At 41.2% G+C, this 23,673-nt stretch overlaps 1 protein-coding gene across 1 annotated transcript in view; it reads left to right on the top strand.

Annotated features, from left to right (window-relative positions):
* Positions 1-4,989, top strand: part of LRRC4C (leucine rich repeat containing 4C) — a 1,133,428-nt gene extending 1,128,439 nt beyond the window's left edge. The window contains exon 2 of the transcript XR_008444792.1: positions 4,909-4,989. The gene's annotated coding sequence lies outside the window, so the exon portion shown is untranslated. The remainder of the gene's footprint in view (positions 1-4,908) is intronic.
* The last annotated feature ends 18,684 nt before the right edge of the window (positions 4,990-23,673 follow it).

Here is a 23,673-nt window from a genome sequence, read left to right as displayed (position 1 = left end):
TGAGAAGAAAGAGCGTGAGGTTGAAAGTAACAGGTATAATTCAGCAACTGGGCCAATAAGTGAATATCTAGGCTGGAGATTAAAATTCTTCCCAAAATTCCGCCCAAAACAAACGCTTAGAACTGATAACTCAGCAGTTTAATGAGAGGCAGAATCATCTACTATGTTACGGAAAGACACTTCTTTGCTTTAAGGATTTGTTAGGACATCTGGAGGTGTCCCCAATTCCTGCTGAGTCCAGAAACTGGATCCAGATGGAGAAAGCAGTGCACATTATACCTTAAAAAATCAGTACAGAGGGAAAAAAATAAACATGTCAAGCAAGATTTAAGAAGTGAGGAATCTTGTCCTATATCTAAAGCCAGCTGAATCATTATGTATCTGGGACTACATTTGGACACAAACTCCTTAATTATTAAAAGCCTCGCTGGAGTAACATCTAAGACTTCCCACCTTAAATCCAGCTAAGCATCCTTGAAGATACAGAAAGCTGAAATCTGAAGACAGCAGAAATAAAAGAATAACAGTTAAGTAACTTTTATGACCCAGAGGTGTTATATTTTCCTTTCCACAGTTAGTAATAAAAGTAAAATTTACTTTAGCATGTGTTGATCTTGACTCCTCCATCTTCAGGTATATCAAATCCTAACTAATATATGTTTTCTGAGAACTTTAAACTGTTATTAAGACATTGTTTTGCCTGGGTTTCAAGTATCTACTAGTTGCTGCAAAGTCTCAGTACTTAGCAGATAATTGATTTAGTGTTATGTGGCCTTACAAATTAGTTAGAAGTTCCTTTAAGAGCAGGTTTCCATGAGACATCTGTACCACTTCCAATTTCTGGCCTGTCAGTGCATTTCTGGTTAACAAAAAAGTTGTTTTTAATAGTAAAAGATTAAGTTAGTTAAACTTTTTTCAACCCCCTCAACAGTTTGGGATTTAATTCCAGATTTGGCCAAACATTTGGGTTAATTCTTAAAATATCCAAATGGATTTGCCTATCCTTAAGATAAAGGCACTGGCTGGAGTAAATTTTTTTTTTTTTTTTTTTTTTGGAGTCCCTGAAGGATAAGTGCATCAATATGTTTACTACAGTAGCAATGCTTATTGATTTTTCTTGGCAAAGATGAAAATTAAGCAACAGTACATTGCAATGTGATAAGGAACAACATTATCATGCATGGACATTTTATGCGGAGAGATTACAAGGTGTTTTACAAAAGGTAGAAAACCTTAATATCCCCATTTCATAAATGGAGCACAGAGAGGTTAAGGGCCACATTTTTCTTCAGGGGAAGTTGTGGGTACTCCTGTAGCCCTAGATGACTAAATAGTTAATTTTGTTTAATGTTATTCCCAATAATGAAGACACAATCAAATGAAGAGGTCATTTTGAAAATTTTAGCCTAATTATCTTGCCCAGCATATTGCAACAGACCTAGGAATAGATTCTGGATCTCCAGACTCCCAGCCCACTATTCAGTTGTTGTCTATTTGTATGTTTGTATATTTGTATCTTTTTTCCTCAGATTAGCTAATAAGAACTTTCCCAGTGCATCACCACTTTTAAAGTCGATATGTGCTTTGACTGAATTCCACACTTTTTTCCTTTTTAGAAATGGCAAAGGGACTTTCTCTTCTTAGAGTGACATACCAAACCAAAGATTTACTTTTACCAAGGTGGAGAGGTGCACAAAGAATCATAGTCTGCTTTCCATCCAGCAGTTGATGATGATGATGATGATGATAATAGAAAGAAAAAAAGAGCATATTTTTAAAACAGTAATTCCTCAGTCTAAGGTAGTCCCTAGCAGGATGGTGCTACTGCTTGACTTCTGTAAAGAAGGCTACCTTTGAGTAAATGAAGAGGCTTTTTACCTATTAGTGGCAACTGTATTTGATAAGGAAGATTACTGCTCCATGGTTCTTCGTATTAATGACCATGAATGATCGTAAGGTGTGAAGGCCAATAAATAGGAAGGTGGCTATTGTGTAAACACCAGGGATGCACAGTACTCTCTTTCTACAGCTGTGGTTGTTTGAAAAATGTGTTTAATAAGACCTCACACATTTTTCATGGTTAGTATTTTAAGGAGTTATTCAACAGCAAAGGTCCGAGCCATTGAGCATAGTGGGAGGTTATGTGTTCAGTTTCTTAATCTAAGCTATCAGTCATTTTAGGCTGTGTTTTGGAACTGTTGTTGGCAAAGTACGCAATAATGACCTATGGTTCTGTGCCTGTTTAGCCTCCCACTTTGTGTGTGTGAGTGTGTACGTACACATGTCAATGCAATTTACTGAACTGAATGTCAGCCCTCCTCAAATGTATTTCATCATGTCCTGTATGACAGCAGAGTCAGAGTTTAAATAATCTGCGCTTCAATGCAAGTTTCTCATGAGTTGCTGCAGGTAGTAATACAGTATATTATACATACGTAGTGTAGTTGTTTGAAATCCCTGTATCAAAATACTGTCATACCTGCAGTGGAAGACAATTTGTGTGAAGAACACCACACAATAGGAGTTAAAGAGGAAATTTTGGAAATTGCACATAAACAAACCTATACTCTTAAGAAAAGAGCCATGGGATCTTTAATATCCATGCAGAGCAGAAATAATTTTTTTTTAAAACCTTATCCAGTGGATTCGTATACAGCAAACTCTATGGTACTTAAAAAAAAAAAAAGAAGAAGAAGAAGAAGGAGCAAATTGATCCTGGGGAGGTTTTAATACTTTATTTCCAGAAAATCTAATCACTACTAAGCCAAACCTTAGCCCAGTGAAGAATCACCCCTCCTGTCAGTTGCACCAAAGCAATTTTCGGTTGACTTTTGTAGGATAGTAAATGAGTGTGAACTAGGAATGGGATGATTGGTTTAGACAAATGGTCTACAGATCCAAACTAGAATAAAATCCAGTCCCAGCATTTTTTGAGGTACAGACATAGATACGTGTTTTCTCAAATAAATTAAAATTTTAATTTCTATATCCCTCTGTAGTTTCTGGTAGTAGCCACAGAACTGCAACAAAAGCCAGGTTCTGAATGTCTGAGACAGCTGACATTTCTGCTATTGAAATAGCTGCAGGTTTTGTGTGGCAAATGTGAATTTACAGACACCTGTTGAGGCTCTGGGACAAACTGCTTGGAAATACAGCCCTATGGCTACGGCTAATACTACAGTCACAAACAAGGGTAGCAACTTAACTGATATATGAGCAAAATCAACTGTCCACTAAGATTGTTTTCAATAAATAAGTAGGAATTTATGTTCTGTACAGCAACCAAGCCTGCTGCACAGTTTTTTGAGAGTTATCATTTTCGGTACAGATAGTTTTTCAACGCTATGGGCTTAGCTGTGCAATTTATGCAAATTTCTGTGGTAGGGAACGATCTCATGAAACACATATCATCCTGGGATGACAGTTAGTAGGTTAGATTCCCTACCACTTATCGCTGGCTTCACACAAGCTGGGGGCTTGTGTGAAGGATGGTGGGCCCTGGGTCTGGCTTAATCTCTTTCTACCCTTGCTCAGAGCAAGGACCAAGTAGTCCCTACTAACAGGGACTGCTATTATGCTCTGTACTTGAAGGGCGAGTGTAGGATGGGGAGATGTTCCTGGCATAGGCCCCCGTCCTGTGCGTCCACAAAAGACAAATCACAAACTGGATTTAGTTACCATGATTCTCCATAGGGCATATACTGGGCTGTGTCCTGGAGAGTTCTTAGGGGCCAGTGGGGTAGGGTAGTGGAGCTATTCAGTTGTTGCTATTGCAGCTTCAGGGTTGCAGCAACCATTACATCTGTTCTTCCCATTCATCAGTCTCGCTGTAGCCTTTTCCATCTTTTTAAGTCTTTTCCCAAATCTCTCTGCTGTTGTGGGTGTGGGGACTATGAGCAAGGCACAGCTTTGTGATGTACCAGGGGATCACCATGCATGCCATGCATGGTATCCCATAATCTTGCTTCCACCCATGCAATGGCACAACACTGATTGCAACCAGAGCTATCTGCACTCGTGGAGTGTGGCCAGGATTTGGCTTTTTATGACAGGCAGTCATGATAATTCTTAGGACTCAGTCCTGTAATTGTATCCCCAAGGTGGACTCTGTCTAGAGGCATGACCTTGTCCTTTGTCTTTGAGAAACTGATTTATACAGACTTGTCTGGTAAACACATTTCAGACCTAATTTCAGCTTGTTTATAACTTCACATATAATATTGCCACACACATTTCATTATATTATTGACCAGTGAGTTATTAATTTTCAAATGGTACTTCCCAAGGAATATTTTTTTCAGAGGTTATTACAATAGTGTGTAGGGTGCAAATACAGGGGTGCATTCAATCATAATGGGTGTGTCAAGCTATTACTGATACACCATTTTCATGTAGTCCAGACTGAGAACATCTCTTCATCAAATGAAAAGGGAATGCCGAAGACTCATAAGGTCACCATTAAAAAAGGACACTATTTGCTGGCAGTGATATAATGTGTGCTCCTGTGACACAGAAAGGAAATCTGCGTTTTTGTCTGTGTTTATATTTATATAGTCACTGCTCAGCCTTAGAACTGTTCTTTGAGCTTGTTTGAGATCTCCAGCTGAAATAAATGTCACCTGCTGCTGAATTATTATAAAAATAATTCTGTTTATTTACAAATATGACAACAAGCTGATAACTTATATAGACTCCCTAAAGGATTGTCAGACTTTGCAGAGGCATTCCTAATGGAATATTTTCCTTTATGCTTGAATGACTAGTTGTAATATTTTAAGTTCAGCTATTAACTGCTAGTCTAGACATGTATTCTCTCATTGGTTTGGAATAAAGACACTCTGAGATATTAGGATAAAATTCCTTATTAATGATCAACATCTCACTCTGTCCCTTTTTCTCTTTTTATAGCTCTTTTTGAAAGTGAACTGTTTTCTGGATATCCGTGGGATTAAAGCAGGATCAGGAAATGGAAAGAAGTCTGGAGAATGGGATTTAAAAGTAAAGTATCATATTCAAAAGACTATAATGTTGAAATGCAGGATATTGTGCTTCTTGACAACACTTTTATCATTCAGTATAAGTTGTTTTCAAATTAAGTAACCACAGCAAGATTAAAAATCCATTCCTCCTTTTCAAAAACCTTTATTAGTTACAGTTCAGAATAAATATCTACTTTAGTTACACAGAAAATATTGTGGTTAAAGTAGCAGTCAGTTACACAGAGGTCACCAGTTTTCCATTGAAATTTGTTTGGATAGATTCATGGATCCCAAGGCCAGAAGGGACCATTGTGGTCATCTAGTGTGGCCTTCTGTTTAACACAGGCTATAGAATTTCCTCAAAATAATCCCTAGAATATATCTTATAGCAAAAGATCCAATCTTGGTTTAAAAATTGTCAATGACGCTTCGTAATTTGTTCCACTGGAAAATGTACAAATTATTTCCAGTCTGTATTTGTCTAGCATCAATTTCTAGTCTTTGGATTGTGTTGTACCTTTCTTGGCTAGATTGAAGAGCCCAATACTAAATATTGGTTTCCCATTTAGTTATAGACTTTAACCAAGTCACTTCTTAACCTTCTCTTTCTTAAGCTAAATAGATTGAGCTCCTTGAATCTATTACTATAAGGCATGTTTTCTAATCTTGTAATCATTCTCATGACTCTTCTTTGATCCTTCTCCAATTTATCAACATTCTTTTTGAACTGTGAACCACACAACTGGTGTTCCAGTTTTCAACTAGTGGTAGCACCAATGCCACGTACAAAAGTAAAATAACCTCTCTATTCCTATTCAAGATTTGTCTGCTTATGCATCTAAGAATTGCATTAACCTTTGGACTATGGTGTCACACTGTTCAGCTGATAAAGTTTGCAGATGACACAAACACTAAGAGAGTGGTAAATAATGAAGAGGACAGGTCACTGAGACAGAGCAATCTGGACCGCTTGGTAAGGTGGACTCAAGCAAATAATATCTGTTTAATTATGGCTATATGTAAATATATACATCTAGGAACAAATAGTAGGCCATACTTACAGGATGGAAAGCAGTGACTCTGAAAAAGACTTGGGGGTGGCACTGGGTGCTCGTGTTCACCTGATTACATTTTGAGACCTCTCAGTTAGCCACTTTTTAATCCATTTAATGTATGACATATTAATTTTATACGTCTAGTTTCTTAATCAAAATATCATAAGGTACCAAGTCAAATGCCTCTCAGAAGTCGAAGTATATTATCTCAACACTATTACCTTGATCAACTAAATTTGTAATCTCATAAAAAAAAAGATAAGTTAGTTTAACAGGATATATTTTCCATAAAGCCATGTTGATTGGTATTAATTATATTACCCCGGTTTAATTCTTTATTCGTGAGTCCCACATCAGCTGCTATATTATCTTGCCCAGGATCAATGACAAGCCTATAATTAGCTGGGTCATCCTGTTTACCCTTTTTCAACACTGGCACAACATTAGCTTTCTTCCTGTCTTCCTGAAGTGCTTTTTTTTTTTTTTTTTTTACCATAACAACAAAATAGAGAAATATTTCAGTTTGGCAAAAATCTTTTTAAAAAATCCATTTCATTTTTGTGGGAAAGAAAACACACTTCTGCCCCATTTTTTAATCTTTTAAAACCTTTTCTAACCCATTTTTTAATCTTTTATCCTTTTTTAACCTCTGGAAAAAGCAGAGGGGAATAAAATGAGAGGCTTGTTCCTCCCACTAAGGTAAACTAAAGTTGTTTTTGTTTTGTTTTGTTCTCCCAGAAATTTCCCACAAAATTCATTTTGAAAATTTTCTTTGAGGAAAATTAAAAAACAACAACAACTGAACATTCAAGTTCAATGAAATATATTCATTTATTTCATGAAATATATGTACCATTTTTCAGTCAGTTATAATACTATAAATAAAATTATACATGCTCATAAGCATCGAAGGAATTTGCAGTAGTTCACATATCTCTTATGCTCTTGTAGCACTAAAAATGGGCAGTCATAGTATTTTGCACTTTTATTTTGCATTTCATGTGACAAATGTTTTATTTAATTATGTGAATTACATGACATTTAGATAAATAAGTGTTTCTTATTTAGGCAAACCATTAATAACTAACTACCTATTTTACCTATCAGCCATAAATAGGCTATGACTTTCTCAAGTTTAGTCATTATTCAAAAATGTACCAAGTAACTTCTGTGGATAAGTTCTCATCTGTATCTTGTTTATGAACAGTTCAATGTAAATATTCTACATTCAGAATTAAAATTTTTGATTGGATACATAGGACACATGTCTCTGTGGGCATATCCTGGAATAAGAATATTGACATCAATTACCTGAATTACAAAGTCAGAATTTGCTTCTGTGATTATTCTCAATATTTGTCCCCAGATTCTCTCCTTTAGAGATCGTTCTGCTAAATACATTTAAAAATGCAAACAGTTATTGATTGATTTTTTTTCAGTAGGCACCACCCTCTATGCTATACACATTTTATAAGTGGGCATACTGAGGTACAGAGAGATTAAACTCTGAACTAGTGGCAAGATTGAGAACAGAAAACATGAATTCTGACAGCTACTCTTCAGCTTTGACCACCCTGCTATACTCCTTAAATAAGTACAGAATGGAATTCATGAGTGTTTGTTTTAAAGGCTAACAGATTTAAAGCTAACTAATCTAATCTAAAATGAAGGAGATTAACAATAGGTCAAGATAGACAATCTTAATGTATAAAGTACTGTGTAAGACAATGCATACAAAACTTTGTCCAGTGCTGGGTACTACATTGCTAAAAAAAATATCAAAATTCGTGAAAGGATGCAGAAGAGGCTGAAAGGATTAGAAAATCTATTTGATAATCTGTGCCTGAAGAGTTTTCTTATGTATGGACTTGAAAAAAAAGAGTGAGGGGATTTGATTAGTGTATCTATATTTATTTAAGAAGGCTTCAGAAAGCCCTTGAGAAGGCCCTTTCCCCTCTACAGTGAGACAGCAAAAGGAAAAGGCATGATCTGAAACTTGTAAAGAAGAAGCCTGGAGCCGATGTCAAGATGCTTTCTTTTCTCCAATCGGAGATCAGCATGTGAAACAGTCAGAGAGGTGTGACTGTTATTGCATGAGGAATCTTTATTTAGGATATTTGGACCAAAAACGAGGGCATATTTAGACACGGGGTGATGTGTTCGGAAGGTCATATAAACCCGTTCGCTTACACATTGAGATTCCTTTGATGTTAAACCTTATGCTTCATAATGTAGTGCCTAATAATATTATTGGATCTTTATGAAAAGCAGGAATTTCATATCAAGTGGCAGGAGCATCGACCAAATGGATAAAAGTTTTCCCTCTCTCTTTCTATTTAATGCACCCATCATCATGGTCTTTGACAACCAAATTATAACCACAAAAGTTAAGATATGAAAAATAAATAGATCCTTGAGTCCAAATTACACTCTGCCTCCAATCCTGGTTGACAGTCAGTAGAAAGAAATGTTCAGGGGATGGGGGCGTAGCAGGTTGATTATGACTCTTGCCGTTTTCAGGGCACAGTTTCAAAGCTCTTCCTTTGCTCAGGTCTCTCCTCAATAACAGCACTGTAAACTGACCAGCAACATCCATCTGGAAGACAAGCTCCAAATAATAAGCCCAAACAGAAGGGGTGGAAAGAATGTGCGGGAGGGCAGGAGGTGGTCAGAAGCAAAGTGATTCTCATGTTGGGCTAGACCATCTTTGCATCTTTTATGCTGCACAACAGGAAGGAACGTAGACCTGTCCTAAATGAATGGCTGAAGAGTCTCCTGACACAGAGCAATCTCCAAGCAGTATTTTCACCTACTCTTCCTGGCCCCTCCGTGTGCTGAGCATAGGATGCAGTGGGGCCAGAGCACTCTGACTTCTGGTGATGCATGCTAGCTTAATGGCTCCTAGGGGAGAGTGACGAAGTGGCACAATCCAGGCTGCTGCTCTAAGTTGACCTACAGTTGCCCAGAGAATCAGAGTAGAGGGAAGGGTGGTGGAAAGCCTCTTTTGTATCCCCTGCCATTAGATATGATAAGAGTAGTTCCAATGCATCTGAGGATCTGGTCAGGCATCTAGCTACTAAGTCTTTTAGAAATGCACATAAAACATGAATGACTTGTTGGGTATTAAACAAATACAATTCCACTGCAATTCAAATATCTATTAAAACCATTTCCCTTTGAGGCTGAACGCTGAAAAACTAGGCACACCAGTGTGGGGAGATGTACTAGAAACAGAGATGGGGAAGAGGACATGGGCACAAGCAAATGAAGAAGAGGACAGAAAAAAGTAATAAAGAAATAACAGAACTACTGTATGCATGCAAGAGGGAAAATCAGAACAGTGTTTTGCTACTGAACTCATGTAGGTGTGTTAGCAAATAACACATTGACCTTTTTCTTGCAGCTATGAATGTACTGGAGTGGAATTGTTGAGCCAATGTTTTTTTGTAACTTTTGAACTAATGACTATTAAACTGAGAAAGGTGAAATCATTACCAGCAAAACTAGGACACATAATATTACGTACTTCTTTTGGAGATAGCTAGGAGCAAACTAATGAATAATATTGGCCCTTGACCTTAATCTGTAGCATTATAAAAAAGAGGGGGGAAAAAAGAAAGAAATATCATATGCATTTCTTAAGTAAAGTCTACATACTTAACTGTTTAAGCAATCTACTAGTACATTTACACTCTGGTCTGACTAAACAAAGCCAAAAAAAGCCTCTTTGTAGGCAGGCAGAATACTCTTAAGAGGATTTCAGATCCCTAATTGAATATCTTTGGCCTCATTTAGATCAACATTTTAACTCTGTCTTGCTAAAGAGCTTTAAGTGCTTTGTCTGGGTTACTCTCTTCTAGCTAATTTATAACTAAACTGCACAATGTCCACTGATAATTGGTACTACATTAGAAGGCAAAAGGAGACAGTATGTCATAAATAGCCTTTTTCCCTAGAAAGGGGACGCTGGAGATAGTAGTAACTCAGAGCTGCTCTTCTGCGGTTATAAAGAGGCATGCTCCATCTTCACTGTCCTGCAAACAATAGCATCTGAAATAAATTCCTTAATATATGGGACAGGATGATGTGCTTTATGTGCTTAAATATTTAATTTCTTGGAGAATGACTGAATAATTTAACCCCCTTGCTCTGGCCCAGGCTTCCTCTTGTGTACTTAAAGAAAAAAGAAATATATGTATCCCACTAGATTAAGGGAACTCAATAATTGCCTGCTTCCTAATCCCGAGAAACAATAGATAATGTCACATTTTGTGTCACAGATACAATGAAAAGCAGCTTCTCCAGTGTCTTACAGCTACATTGACAAAATCATCTAACTGTCAGCCATGCTAACTTACTGATGAGTTAGACCACCTTGAAGGAAAAAAGAACATTTATCTGTGCATATAAACTTCAGACCATATCGAACAAGGCAGCAGGAAAACTCACCAGCACACAGTGACAGACTCAAAATGTTGGGATGATTATTTATTATATTGCCTTATTAACAGGAGTCTGATATTTACACACACACTTTTCTTTGAGGTAGGACAACTTGGCAGATTTGTGGATGAAAGCTAAGGCCTGCGTTATACAGGATGTTAGACTAGATGATCTAATGGTTGCTCTGGCTGTACATCTGCAAAATACACTAAAGATTACAAGGTGCTCACATACTAGGGTAATGGTGGCCATATAAATACCTTAGATATGTAGAATGTGTTTACTGCCAGTATATGGTACATTTTTCTTGTCAGTGCTGGTTGTGTGATTTAGTAAAATTAATATTTTTGTTTGTTTTCGGCAAGTTGATGAAGATTTGAAATTCAAAAATAAATGGAAAAAAAATCCCCTGAAGTCCCCATTACTTTTTTTTTTTTTTTTTTTTTTTACTATTTCTCTGGTTTAGCAATTATTGAGAATATGGTCTAGTAGTAAAAGTAGGGGACAGGTGGTCTTTGGACTCTTGGTTCTACTTCTAGCTTTGCCACAGATTTGCTATGACCTTAGGCAAGTCATGCAACATCAATGTTTTTCAATTCACCTATCTTTAGATCTTAGAAGCCATGTGATAATATTTTATTTCACAAAGGTGTTATGAGGCTGTTTTAATGAATGTGTATAATGTGTTGCGAGATCCTTGGATGAAAGATGATTCCTAAGATTAGAATAGGACAAAAAAAAATCTGATATCCTCATCCACCCAAGGGACACAGAAATACTATTTTTCCAGCTGTGCTACAATAAGTGTGTGTATTTAAATACCTAAAACTCAAGGGCTTCTTTTTTGTCTTTTCAAATCCCAGCTGGAAACATTAGTAAAGATTTATGAACATTTCAAAACCCAAAATAAAAATAAAAAAAATCAGAACTATAGACTTCTATAGACTTCTCTTATTCTCTGTACAGTTTCTTATTATAATTCCAGATAAAGAACCCAGTGGTGGCAGATTTATGATTATCAAACTCTCATAATAACCTTTGCTTTTACAGTGAAGGAGTCAGATTGATGCTCATTTAAGTTAGTATAGTGGATCCTCTTACTTGACACAGACCCCGCAGAAAAGAGAAGCATGCTCAGAAGTAGTGCAAGGTTGTCAGAATCTCACGGAAATACATAATGCTTGGAGACATTCACTGTAATTTCCCTAACTGGTTGTAAAATAAACATGTACAAAATTAACATATTTAAGATACCGCATTAAGTTGAGGCTGACTAATTTAGAAGCCATAATACAGCAGGGAAGCAGCCTGTAGCCAGCAAAGGGCTGAACTGTGGGAGGTTTATGCCATCAAACAACCATTTACACCTGTTAATTACTGTGACGAGACTTGAAGGCAGCACTAGGCATGACATGTATCCATTGTTTAGAGGCAATAATAATGTCATATCTTACATTAGTGATATATGATAACTGAAATTCTTGACATGAACTAGTTTCCTGCATGTCATTTTTCAGAGAGCCTATCACGGGCCTCTGGCCATATTTTTAAAGATATTTAGGCATCTAAACATTAAGATAGGCACCAAGTGGCAGATTTCAAAATTCCACTGGGCCCCTATTCTCAACCTTAAGCATACATATTAAAAAATCTTGGCCCAGACCCTCAAAGGTGGTGCACCAAGTTAGATGCCTCCCATTGACTTCAACAGGAGCTTTGGCTACAGAACGATTGAAGGCTCAGGTCCCAAAGCCACATTTACTTTAAGAACATGAGAGCTGCCATACTGGGTCAGACCATGGTTCATCTGCCCAGTATTCTGTCTTCAGCAGTGGGTCCATCAGAGCTTCGGGGAGGTGTACAGAACAAGGCCTTTATGGAGTGACCCATCCCTATCTTCCACTTACGGCTTCTGGCAATCAGAGGTTTAGAGTTGCCTAGAGCAGGGATCGGCAACCTTTGGCATGCAGCCCACCAGGGTAAGCCCCCTGGTGGGCCGGGCCAGTTTGTTTACCTGCCATGTCTGCAGGTTCAGCTGATCACGGCTCCTGCTGTCTGTGGTCCACCACTCCAGGCCAATGGGGGCTGCGGGAGTGGCAGCCAGCACATCCCTCGCCTCGCGCCGCTTACCGCAGCCCCCATTGGCCTGGAGCGGCAAACATCGGCCAGCGGGAGCTGAGATCGGCTGAACCTGTGGATGCGGCAGGTAAACAAACTGGCCCACCGGGGGGCTTACCCTGGCGGGCTGCGTGCCAAAGGTTGCGAATCCCTGGCCTAGATCATGGGTTTGTATCCCTGACCATTTTGGCTAATAGCCATTGATGGACCTATCCTCGATGAATGTATTCAATTCTTTTTTGCACCCAATTATATTTTTGACCTTTACAACTTCCCATGGCAATGCATTCCACAGGTTAGTTGTGCATTGTATGAAAGTGTACTTCCTCTAGATTGTATGAACCTGATGCCTATTAATTTCATAAAGTGACCCTGGGTTTGTCTATTGTGCAAAAGCATAAATAAAATTTCTCTATTCACTTTTTTCACACCACTCATGACTTTATAGACCTCTGTCATATCCCCCTTTTGTAGTCTCTTTTCTAAAATGAATAACCCTAATCTGTTTAGTCTCTCCTCATATGGAAGCCATTCCATACCCTTGATCATCTCTGTTGCCCTTCTATGAACCTTTCTAGTTCCACTTTGTCCTTTCTGAGATAGGGCAATCAGAACTGGACACAGTACTCAAGGTGTGGGCACTGTATAGTGGCATTATGATATTTTCTATCTTATTTTCTATCCCTTTTCTAATAGTCCTAACTTACTATTAGCCTCTTTGACTGCTGCTGCACATTGAGCAGAAGTTTTCTGAGAACTATCCATCTTGAATAACTTTGTATCATCTGCAAACTTTACACTTCAATGTTCACCCCCCTTTTCAGGATCCTTAAGGAATATGTTAAACATCACAGGTTTCAGTACATATCCCTGGGGGAGCCCACTGTTCACTTCTCTCCGTTGTGAAAACTGACCAGTTACTCCTGCACTTTGTTTCCTGACTTTCAACCAGTTACTGATCCACAAGAGAACTTCCCTTTTTATCCCATGGCTACTTTAAGAGCCTTTGGTGAGGGGCCTTGGCAAAGGCTTTCCAAAAATCCAAGTATGATATATAGACTGCATCTCCCTCATCCACATGCTTGTTGACACCTGCAAAGAATTCTAATAGATTGGTGAGGCATGACTTATCTTGAAAAAAGCCATATTGGGCAAAGTGGGCCTGATTCTCCTCTCAGACCACTTTAGGGTTGCCTACTTTCTAATGGCACAAAATTGAACACCCCTGCCCCGCCCCTTCCCCAAGGCCCCAACCCTGCCCCACCCCTTCTCCGAGGCCCCACTCCCACTTGTTCCATTGCCCCCTCCCTCTGTCACTTGCTCTCCCACACCCTCTCTCATTTTCACTGGGCTGGGGCAGGGGCTTGGGGTGTGGGAGGGGCTGAGGACTCTGGCTGGGGGTGTGCGCTCTGGGGTAAGGCCGGGGATGAGCGGTTTGGGGTACAGGAGGGGCCTCCAGGCTGGGACAGGGGTTGAGGTGCGCGGAGAGGGCTCCAGCTGGGGTTGTGGGCTCTGGGGTCAGGCTGGGGATGATGGATTTGGGATACAGGAGGGCGCTCAGGACTGGGGAAGAGGATTTCAGTGCTGGTGTGTGTGTGTTTGGGCTGCAGTCTCCAGGCGGGAGTTTGAGTGCAGGAGGGGACTCTGGGTATGGGGTTCCGGCGGTGTTTACCACAGCTCCCAGAAAGCGGCTCATAGGCATATGGTCAGCCAGGGAGTCTCAGCGCACTGCCCTCACACCGCCACTGCAGCTCCCATTAGCTGGGAACCGTGATCAAAGGGACCTGCAGTGGCAGCACCTGCAGGTGCCAAGGGAGTGCACAGAGCCTCCCTGGCCACCTATGCGCTTAGGGACCGCAGGGATCTGGCAGCTGATTCCAGGAGCCATGCAGAGCTAGGGCAGGAAGGGAACCAACCTTAGCCCCGGGCCCCAGTGTGCTGCCAACTGGACTTTTAATGGCCCAGTCAGCAGTGCCGATCGGAGCCACCAGGGTCCCTTTTCGACCAGGCATTCCAGTTGAAAACTGGACACCTGGCAACCCTAGACCAGTTATACCTCAGTATAACTACTGTATTAAACTATGGTACTCATAGCCATGGGATGTCATCAAGGCCTAAAATCTATAAGATTCAACAGAGGGTTTGCATGTTGTTTATATGGATAACAAGAATAGTCAGAATTATAATAGTTAATATAATAAAACGAAGAGTTTTTGAAAGGATATAAAACCTTATGCTTTAGGGTCTAACCCAATGTCTAAGAATTAGGAATTAAAATGGGACCTTCGTGTGGTTAGATTATCCCAGATCTGCCCTGTTGAATTTCTTGTACCTTCCTTTGGAACATCTGGTGCTGGGCATTGTCAGGGACAGGATAGTGGATTAGATGGACCATAGTTCAGATCAAGTATGGCAATTCCTACTTTTCTTTCAGTAGAGTTACTCTTGATTTGCACCAGAGTGACTGAAAGCGGAGGCAGGCCCACTATTTTTTGTTGATAATGATTGTCAGCTGTGGGTGCAGTTACATGGATACTGAGTGTGGTCTATATCCAAGGTCAAATTGTATTCAGTAATAATTCAGAATCTATGACTGACCTTTACTTTGAGTAGATGTTAGCCACAGTTTCTGAATTGATGCTGAACTCCATTTGTCCTTAACTGTACTTGAAGTTAAAATGTATTCAGTTCTTATTCAGCTGTACCCATTGCTGACACAGTGGAGACAGTGTTTAAGTAGATTCTTCTGTACTGATATCTTATTGATATATTAACACTGAAATAGATGTGTTTCCTTTATAGGCAAAACCATATCAGAATAGACAAATGGTTTATCTAATAGTGTGTCTTGCCTCTGGCACAGATGTTTCAGAGGAAAGTGACATCCTCATGCATCTAAGTATGCAATATAGTATCCAGGGTGGGAATTATTTTCCTGATCTAAGCTGATGATCAATTTATGCCCTGAATTATGAAGATTGATAGCGCTTGTTATTTTATCCTAGTTATGGAAGTATCACTGCAGATGAAATTCCTGATCATGTCTTAATTTCAGTTCTTAATTATCTACCTATCCCTAATTTTCATCTGACTGGAAAAATAAAATCTGTTTTACTTTACATCTGTTTTACCATTTTACCTATCCCTAGAGTTATGACAGTAATTATTCAGTAACTTTGCCATTGTTGTGTCTTCTAAGCTGTGCTAGAAAATGGAGGCTATCACAATCCACCATAGTCATACACACACAAAAATTATAACCAACTGCTTTTTTACTGAAGCAATATTAAAAAGTGCTGTAAGGAGGGAAGAGCTAATGCCCATACCTTTCAATACAGATGCCTCTAAAAGGTTAACAACCAGTTCCTGCTAATAAAGGAATGGGTCAGCCCACATGTGAGTGCACTGCAGTGAGAGACAGCCTGAGTAGAGAGTAAATCAAAAGGATTCCAGATACTTGTATATAAATGAAGATGAAACAAATGAAGCAGTAATTAACTCATATCTTCGTTTCACTTGCAGTTTACCCTAGTTCCATTTTTTACAAAGACGTGCGTGAAACTTAAGAGTTGTATATACCATCTGATTTGAGACCTTGTTTTTCAGAAAAGACAAAAAAAAATCAACAACCCAAAAGAGATATTAGATACACTCAGGGCTGGCTCTAGGCACCAGCAAAACAAGCTGGTGCTTGGGGCGGCATGTTTTTAGGGGCGGCATTCTGGCGCGGGCCATGCCGCCCCGAAAAATGTGCCCCGGCCGCCCTAACTCACCTCCGCTGCTGCCGCTCGTGCGCCGCTGCTCCCCCTCCCTCCCAGGCTCTCAAACCCGGGAGAGAGGGGGAGATCCCGAGCAGCCGCGGCGCGTGAAACAGCTGATTCACGCGCCGCGGCCGCTCGGGATCTCCCCCTCTCTCCCGGGTTTGAGAGCCTGGGAGGGAGGGGGAGCAGTGGCGCGCGAATCATCTGTTTCGCATGCCACGGCTGCTCGGGATCTCCCCCTCCCTCCCAGGTTTGAGAGCCTGGGAGAGAGGGGGAGACCCCGAGTGGTCGCGGCACACGCGCTGCTTCTCTCTCTCCCTCCCTCCCTCCTAGGCTTGAGAACCTGCGGGGGAGGAGGCAGGGCTGGGGATTTGGGGAAGGGGCAGAGTTGAGGCGGGGCCCGGGGTGGGGTAAGAAAAAAACGGGGGTGGGGGGGCGCGGCGGCCAAAATTGTTTTTGCTTGGGGCGGCAAAAATCCTAGAGCCAGCCCTGGATACACTGAAGGTTTGTTAGCTTATCTAATCTGTCCCTCTTCTAATTCCTGATTGTTCTCCAAAGTAATATGCTTTGTCAAGTCAAGTTTTAAATTACCTGATCAATGGGCTTTCACTGTTTCTCTTAGAACTCATACAATAGGGCTTTTACCGCTTTCCTTAGCTGATGGATAAACCCTCTCATGATAGGCTTGATCTCATTAGTGAGACTACTCACATGCCTTAAAATCAGAAATATGTTTAAGTGCACTGTCAGATCAGAGCCAGAATGTAGGATTGACCCTGATTTTCAGTGACCTTTTATAGATCCATATTAAGCCCACCCATTCTCCCTCTTTGTAGACTTCATAACATCAGTGGCTCTTGTTGAGTGATCATTGCCCTGTTTCTTATGCTGCACTTTCATTGACAACAAGCAAGACTGAAAGCCTTGCACACAAGCACCACTTCTCTGTTTACAAGTCATCTGCATCTTTGTGGTATCTCAAAGGAGAGTTTTATTTTATTTTCTTCTCCCAAGTGGAATGTATTTTTCTACAAGGTAAAACCTTTGGCTCGATTTTTTCTAGAAAGACTTATAGGAAAAAGCATTGCTCAATAAAGGTCTGGAGGCTAACCATGGGAAAAGGCTTCTAACAAATTCTGACTGGCAAAGTATAAAGAAAAAGTCTCTGTACACCCACAAGCAATGTCCAAAACCTTTCAGTCTGTTGCCTGATCTCAGAGTTTGGTACTGCTATGAAACACTGAAGAGCTATAAGAATTTCCTAAAGGCTTACATGAAAACAAGTATCACCAAATCTTGTCTACTATATTGGAATACCTGGACCCTTCCCAAGTCCTGTTCCTAACTTGGTAAATACACTTGGTAAATACACAAGTTTTGTCGTAGGTTTCAATGGGGCCAGGATTTCATACTGTTTACATTGTGTGAGCGTGTTTGTGAGGCCTTTCTTCTCAATAAGGCCCTTTCTATTATATAGTTGGATTATAGATCTCATGAGATTTTTCTTAATAAGATTAGGGGGATTAGTTTGATGTCCTTGATGAGCGGTTTCCTCTTCCTCCACTCACTATTTTCTAGATTTTCCTAACTGGAACAAGATTTCAGTAATATGCTTGTGAGAATCCATCTCTCTCTCTACAAGAGCATTCTGAATTTTGCTATGCAAACATCCTTATCCAACTAATCTTTTCAGGATCCATCTACACTTGTGACTGTTCAGGTTCAGGTTACATAAGTGTTATTGTGCCATAACCCCCCTTATTTTCCTCATCTGAAATGCTGAAACATGGTCCTGAGGGATAACCTAGCATGTGAAAGCTAGCATGCATGAGGAGTGTGGGTATGTACTTGACTCTGCTGTGGCATGGCCTGGTACCCATTCTACAGTGCAGTGCGGGTGGATGAGAGAGGCATGGGTATCCATAGTCCTCCAGGGCCATTCCCACAGTGCATTGATTCCATTGTTGCCTGACGATTGCCTAAAGGTATAGAGGTTCCTGACCTCCCCTGACCACCAGCAGTCACTGGTAGTAGCAACCTGTGCTGAGCACTTTGGAACAGTTTTTTTGCTGAAATCTATTGATCAGGTAAGACAATCATGAATCATGGTCTGAGAGCAGATATCTAGTCTCTGTAGCACATACAGGTGCTGCTTCATGTGTGGTCAGAATACCCTTTGCCTAGGATGGCAGGAACATTCACCTATACCAGGAGATTTTACGGAGGCTGGAGGTTGCTGGCATTCACTGGAGTCTGTTCCAGTGTCCGGAGCACATGAAGCACCTGACGCTCTGTACTGGAGGGTGAAAAACTCCCAACAATCACTGCAGGAGAGGACCTAACACATGCCCCTGCTATGATGAGCTGGACCAGATGCTCTACACAGCTGAGAGTATGGAGCCTCATGTGACTCATGACCCCCTCCTCAACACTGCCAGGTCTCATTGTACAATGAGATGTCGATGAGGGGCAGGTGAGGAGACAGCAGGGACCTCAGAGAAAGTCGTGGAGAAAGCCCCAAGGGACACTTGTGGTTCTGCACCTCTACCCAGCAGACCATGTCGAGGAACCCTCCCTAAGGAGCCTCAGGACCCAGAGCCACTGCAGGAACCTGAATCTAATGCTGGTAAGCTTTACAATGGTTCCAGATCCTCTCCAACAATATACCCTATTTCTCTGGTGATACATGCCTCAGCCCATCCCTCCCACCACATCCCCACATACACCCCACACTCCACACAGACATGGTCCCAGAGCAACACACAGCTGTAAATTAATCATTTTATTGAACTCCCATGAACCCCTGTAAAGCATTTGGTAGAAACTATATCAGGTGATTAACACGTAGTCATTGTACCTCAATGGGCGGGGGAGGTAAAAGGAGGGGGGAGGTGGGTTTTAAAAGAGCTCAGGTAGGGAAAGAATACTTTCATTATACTTATGGTTGTGCAAAGACCCAAACCACCCCAGTCTCACCCCTCCGCCCCCTGTCTTTCCCTCTCCTTATGAACAAGAGCTGTGCAGAAGGGGTATGGGAGTAACTGTTGGCTTGTGTGTGAGGGCCCACCTCTGGGAAACAAAAAGGAATCTCTTGGTTGTCCAGAGAAAGTCAGAAAGGTCCATTCTCTATGTGACCATTTCAAAGTTGTTGTTGTTGTTTTTTTACCATTCACTGTCCCTGGTATCTGTCCTCTCCCCACATTGAGTCACTCTGCAGAAGCCGGGAGAAGCAGGAGAAGCATCCACTCCAGCAGTTGCACAAACACAGTGCCGTATCCCTGAGAAGTGGAGAGGTAATTAACTTCCAGTATTTAGCCAAAAATTCATGGAATAAATATACTTCTGGAGTCTCTGTTTCCCTGTCCTTTTCAATGCTGTTCACTGGACATGGTGGCTGGACTCTCTGGCAATGAAAGAGGGGTTAGGGGTGAATGGATGTTTTCGGTGTTTTTTTGTTCCTCTTCCATGGGAGCTCCATCTGCTAGCTTAGAACATAGTCAAATTCCTCTCAAATTGCCTCCTAGTTCTGTTAGCATAATTCAGCAAATTTTTGGTGTAGAAGAAATTCAAGCTGGTTCCTCAGGTTTAGCTGCAGGGCAAATGAGCTTTGTGTACTTTTGTAGCTCACCAAACCCCTCCACTCAACAAATAAGTAGAAAGGTCACCATTAGCAGAAACATCTTTCTCTAGGGGTCCAGGTGTCCTCTGCAATACTGGAAAGTCACTTCTCTTTTCCATTCTGGTATCTTCAAAAATGCGATGTTCTATAATACATGCCCAACTGTTAAAGAAGAAAAAGGTGACCAATAATGATACCATTGAAAGAACAAAATCCCACCCCAATTAGCCCCTTGATGCACTGTAAACATTAAACCATCTTAATAAAACTAATACAGATATCTTACCATTTATACCATCAGGTCCTTTTTCATGGGCTACAAAAGTAGTCTGAAGGAAGAAGGCTGTAGCAGTTGCATTCCTGGGATTCTGAAAAGTATCAATATAGCCAAGTTGCATTATATGGGGGGACTCAGGTATCTTCCATGGACAATTAAATATAATGATATCCTTGTCAGGACTTTCTGATGCCGACAAGGAACCCATTCTGGTGGTATGGCAGGAGCAGCACCGCACAGATAACAGAAGAAGTGACAGAAGGACTGGAAAATCTGTTTCTTGGGACAGATAGAAGGAGTTAAGAGTAGTTTAACTTTCTCAGGGAGAAGAAGAAATGGGCTCTTAGGGAGGATGAGGCATTCTGCAAATAAAGGGACAGCACAGATGGTGGAAGTGTGTACAGAGGGAATGTGATCATGCACTCAGGCAGTAGTGGAATGCTTTTTTATCCTGCCTGCCTCTGTGGCCACTGATCTTGTACGGGAACAGTCATCACCTCCTCCTCTTCCTTCTCCTCCTCTTCCTGCCCAAGCTGCTGCTGAGGTCATAAATCTGACCTCCCACTTGTGTTGTAAGGAGTATGCTGGATGCCTGGCACAACATCCTCTTCAGGCACCAAAAACCCTTCACCGGGGAACCCCCCGGAGCATTCTTGAGGGGAATGCTGAGCTCGATCCAGTCACTGTAGCTCAGCCTGTGTTCAGCCCCCAAAGCCCATGCAGAAGATGTCCCTGTTTGTCCCTCCACACAACATTCCACAGCTGTTCCTTCTTGTCAGGGGGAGGGGAAGAGTGAGGACACGTGCCACAGAATTTAATATTTGTCCACTTCCCAGGGAATTCAGCTTTTTGTTTTTGTTCATTTGTTCCTTTTACAAACCATTTTAGCTCTATGTTTGATGTATGTATGTAAATAAAATATACTGTTCACTTCACTTCTGTGTACTTTATTTTACGAGTGTGATCGATGTGATACTTCTCAGCGGTTTGGGATGGAGTAGCAGTATCAGCAGCACATGAATGTATTTCCTTGGCACTAGACATTTAAGAAATCAAACAGTTTCCTCCCTCCTCCAATCATGTCTCCTCCACCATCCATGAATTTGCTTTTTTTAAAAGGTCATGACAACGAAGTAAGCTCTGAAATAACTGAAAGAAGAAAGGTTAACTGAAGTGTCTTTATGGCTTTGTTAATGATTTAAGTGATAATAGAGACAAGGGAAACAAAACTGAATTAACACCGAAGATCTCTGACACTGAGCAGTGTTTTTATGACCCCTCCTCCCTCTCCCCCCACCAAACAGTGGCCACTGGAAACCATGGGAATAATCATGCATAGCACCTGATAAGGGCTGTAAGAAAGTATTGTGAGGATGAAATGTATGAAATCCCTCCCAAAATTTTACAGAACTATTTAAAAATTACTTTAACAATGCTTAAGTGCCCCTGTGATGCTTTATTTGGGCATCCAGAACTATAGGTTACCGTGTTACCCTCCTGCCTCAGTGAGCGAGAGACTTGCTGGTGCTAAACTGGGTGACAGTTCCCTGTCCCTCAGTCTGTCAGTTGCCCAGACAAACTTCTCAGGGATCTTCTCGCCCTTACTTTGCCTTGCAAGTTAACACTTGGTGTACCCAATTCCTGAACTTCCCAGAAGCATCCCCCTGTAGCATTTAGCACTCATAACTGAACATGCTCAGTAACGGCCACGTCTTCTGCCTCCAGAGAGACAGTGTACACACGAGCTTACTTGATTCAATGGAGAAGGCACACTCTACTTAATATCACAGACTTTTGTATAGTCAAAAGAAAATAAGTCTATTAACAAAGAACAGAGATTCACAGATTCAAGTGAGTATTGAGTAAGAATAATGGAAGTAGTGATAGTTACTGATAAAAACAAAAGTATAACACACTTCTAGGAGATTAAACATAATGTTTAACAGGCTAAAACCTTTATCCAAGATTAGATGCTCACTTAAAGCAACCTCTCAGTAGCTCCAGTTGCCAGGATCAGGATCCAACTTTCATGGTTGCAAAAAGCACTGTCCAAAGGGGTTCCTTTCTTAATATAGCCCAACAAACCTTTGAAGTGTATCCTTTTGAAATGTAGACCCAGATACGGTCTTTCTTCCCCTTTGCTTTGCGCTCTGGTGCGCTGACACCATGCTGCTTTGTCATTCTCCTGTTAACTTGTTCGTCCTGTTTACCTGAGATACAAATGAACTTCGATTGCATTTGGTTTATCCTGCTTAATTTACATAGGCAGACAGGTTAAGCAACATTCCTTTGTCTACCAAAAACATGTTTATCCACCCTGTCTGGTTACAAATTTTAAACATATTTTTAGTATATGCATACGTCTTGAATGACACCCGTACAAACTTCTCACAATGTTTCTGATGACTAGTATGCTACAAGCCTTCACTGGACACTCCCACAAAGCATTATTTGTAGAGGAATACTATGACAGCAATGTGTTAAATGTAGTGAGTTTGTCAAGTCTGATAGCAGTTGCTGTTACATGACAAAGACCCCTTAGCCAGCTGGCACTGAGGGGCTCTTAGTGTCACAGCTCCCAGTAAAGCAACTCAAAACAGAGACGTTAACATGTAACAAAAACATCATTAAATGATGCCCTTAAAGTGCATTAAAATTCTCCCTAGCACAAAATGAGAGTCAAAGGTGATAACCTTGAGGGTCTTCCCCCAGTTGTCTGCTTTCAGTCAGTACATTAATGTTGCCTCCAGGCCTTTGAAACCCACAGAAGTATCTTGCAAGAGAAGTATGTGGTAATGTTCTATTGAACTTTTCTATCAGCACCATAGTGCATAGGTGCAGACTCCATGGGTGCTCTGGGACTGGAGCACCCACAGAAAAGAAATAGTGGGTACTCAGTACCCACTGGTAGCCCCACGGATCAGTTCTTCCCATTCCCTCCAGCACCTCCCGCTCACCAGTAGGCCCCGCTTATCAGCTCCTCTCCCTCCCACCCAGCGCCTCCCACCTGCCACAATCAGATGTTTAGCAGCATGCAGGACGCACTCAGGGGTGGTAGGGGAGGAGTGGGGGCAGGGTTCAGGGGCAGGGTGCTCTTGGGGGAGGAGGTGGGGGGCAGGAAGAGGAAGGCAGGGGGCTTGGGGAAAGGGGTGAGGTCTGGGAGGCGGAGCGATGGCCCAGCACCCCCTGGCAAATCACAAAGTTGGTGTCTCTGCTGTAGCATCATGGTAGGATCCTCAACACAGTCCAAAGACACCTTCTGGCTCTTTGCTATTCCATGATGTATGAGCACATAGCATCATGAATATCTCTGGCCCACTGGGAATCAGGTGATGTGTGCACATGGGTGGGATCTGGCTGCCTATATAGGCTTTGTAAAACAGGTAAATCCTGTGCCCACTCACACCATGAGAATGCAAAC

The sequence above is a fragment of the Malaclemys terrapin genome, chromosome 4, assembly GCF_027887155.1.
Source record: "Malaclemys terrapin pileata isolate rMalTer1 chromosome 4, rMalTer1.hap1, whole genome shotgun sequence".
Taxonomy (NCBI): domain Eukaryota; kingdom Metazoa; phylum Chordata; order Testudines; family Emydidae; genus Malaclemys; species Malaclemys terrapin.
Note: the sequence above shows the minus strand (reverse complement) of the source record. Positions and strands in the feature narration are given on the sequence as shown.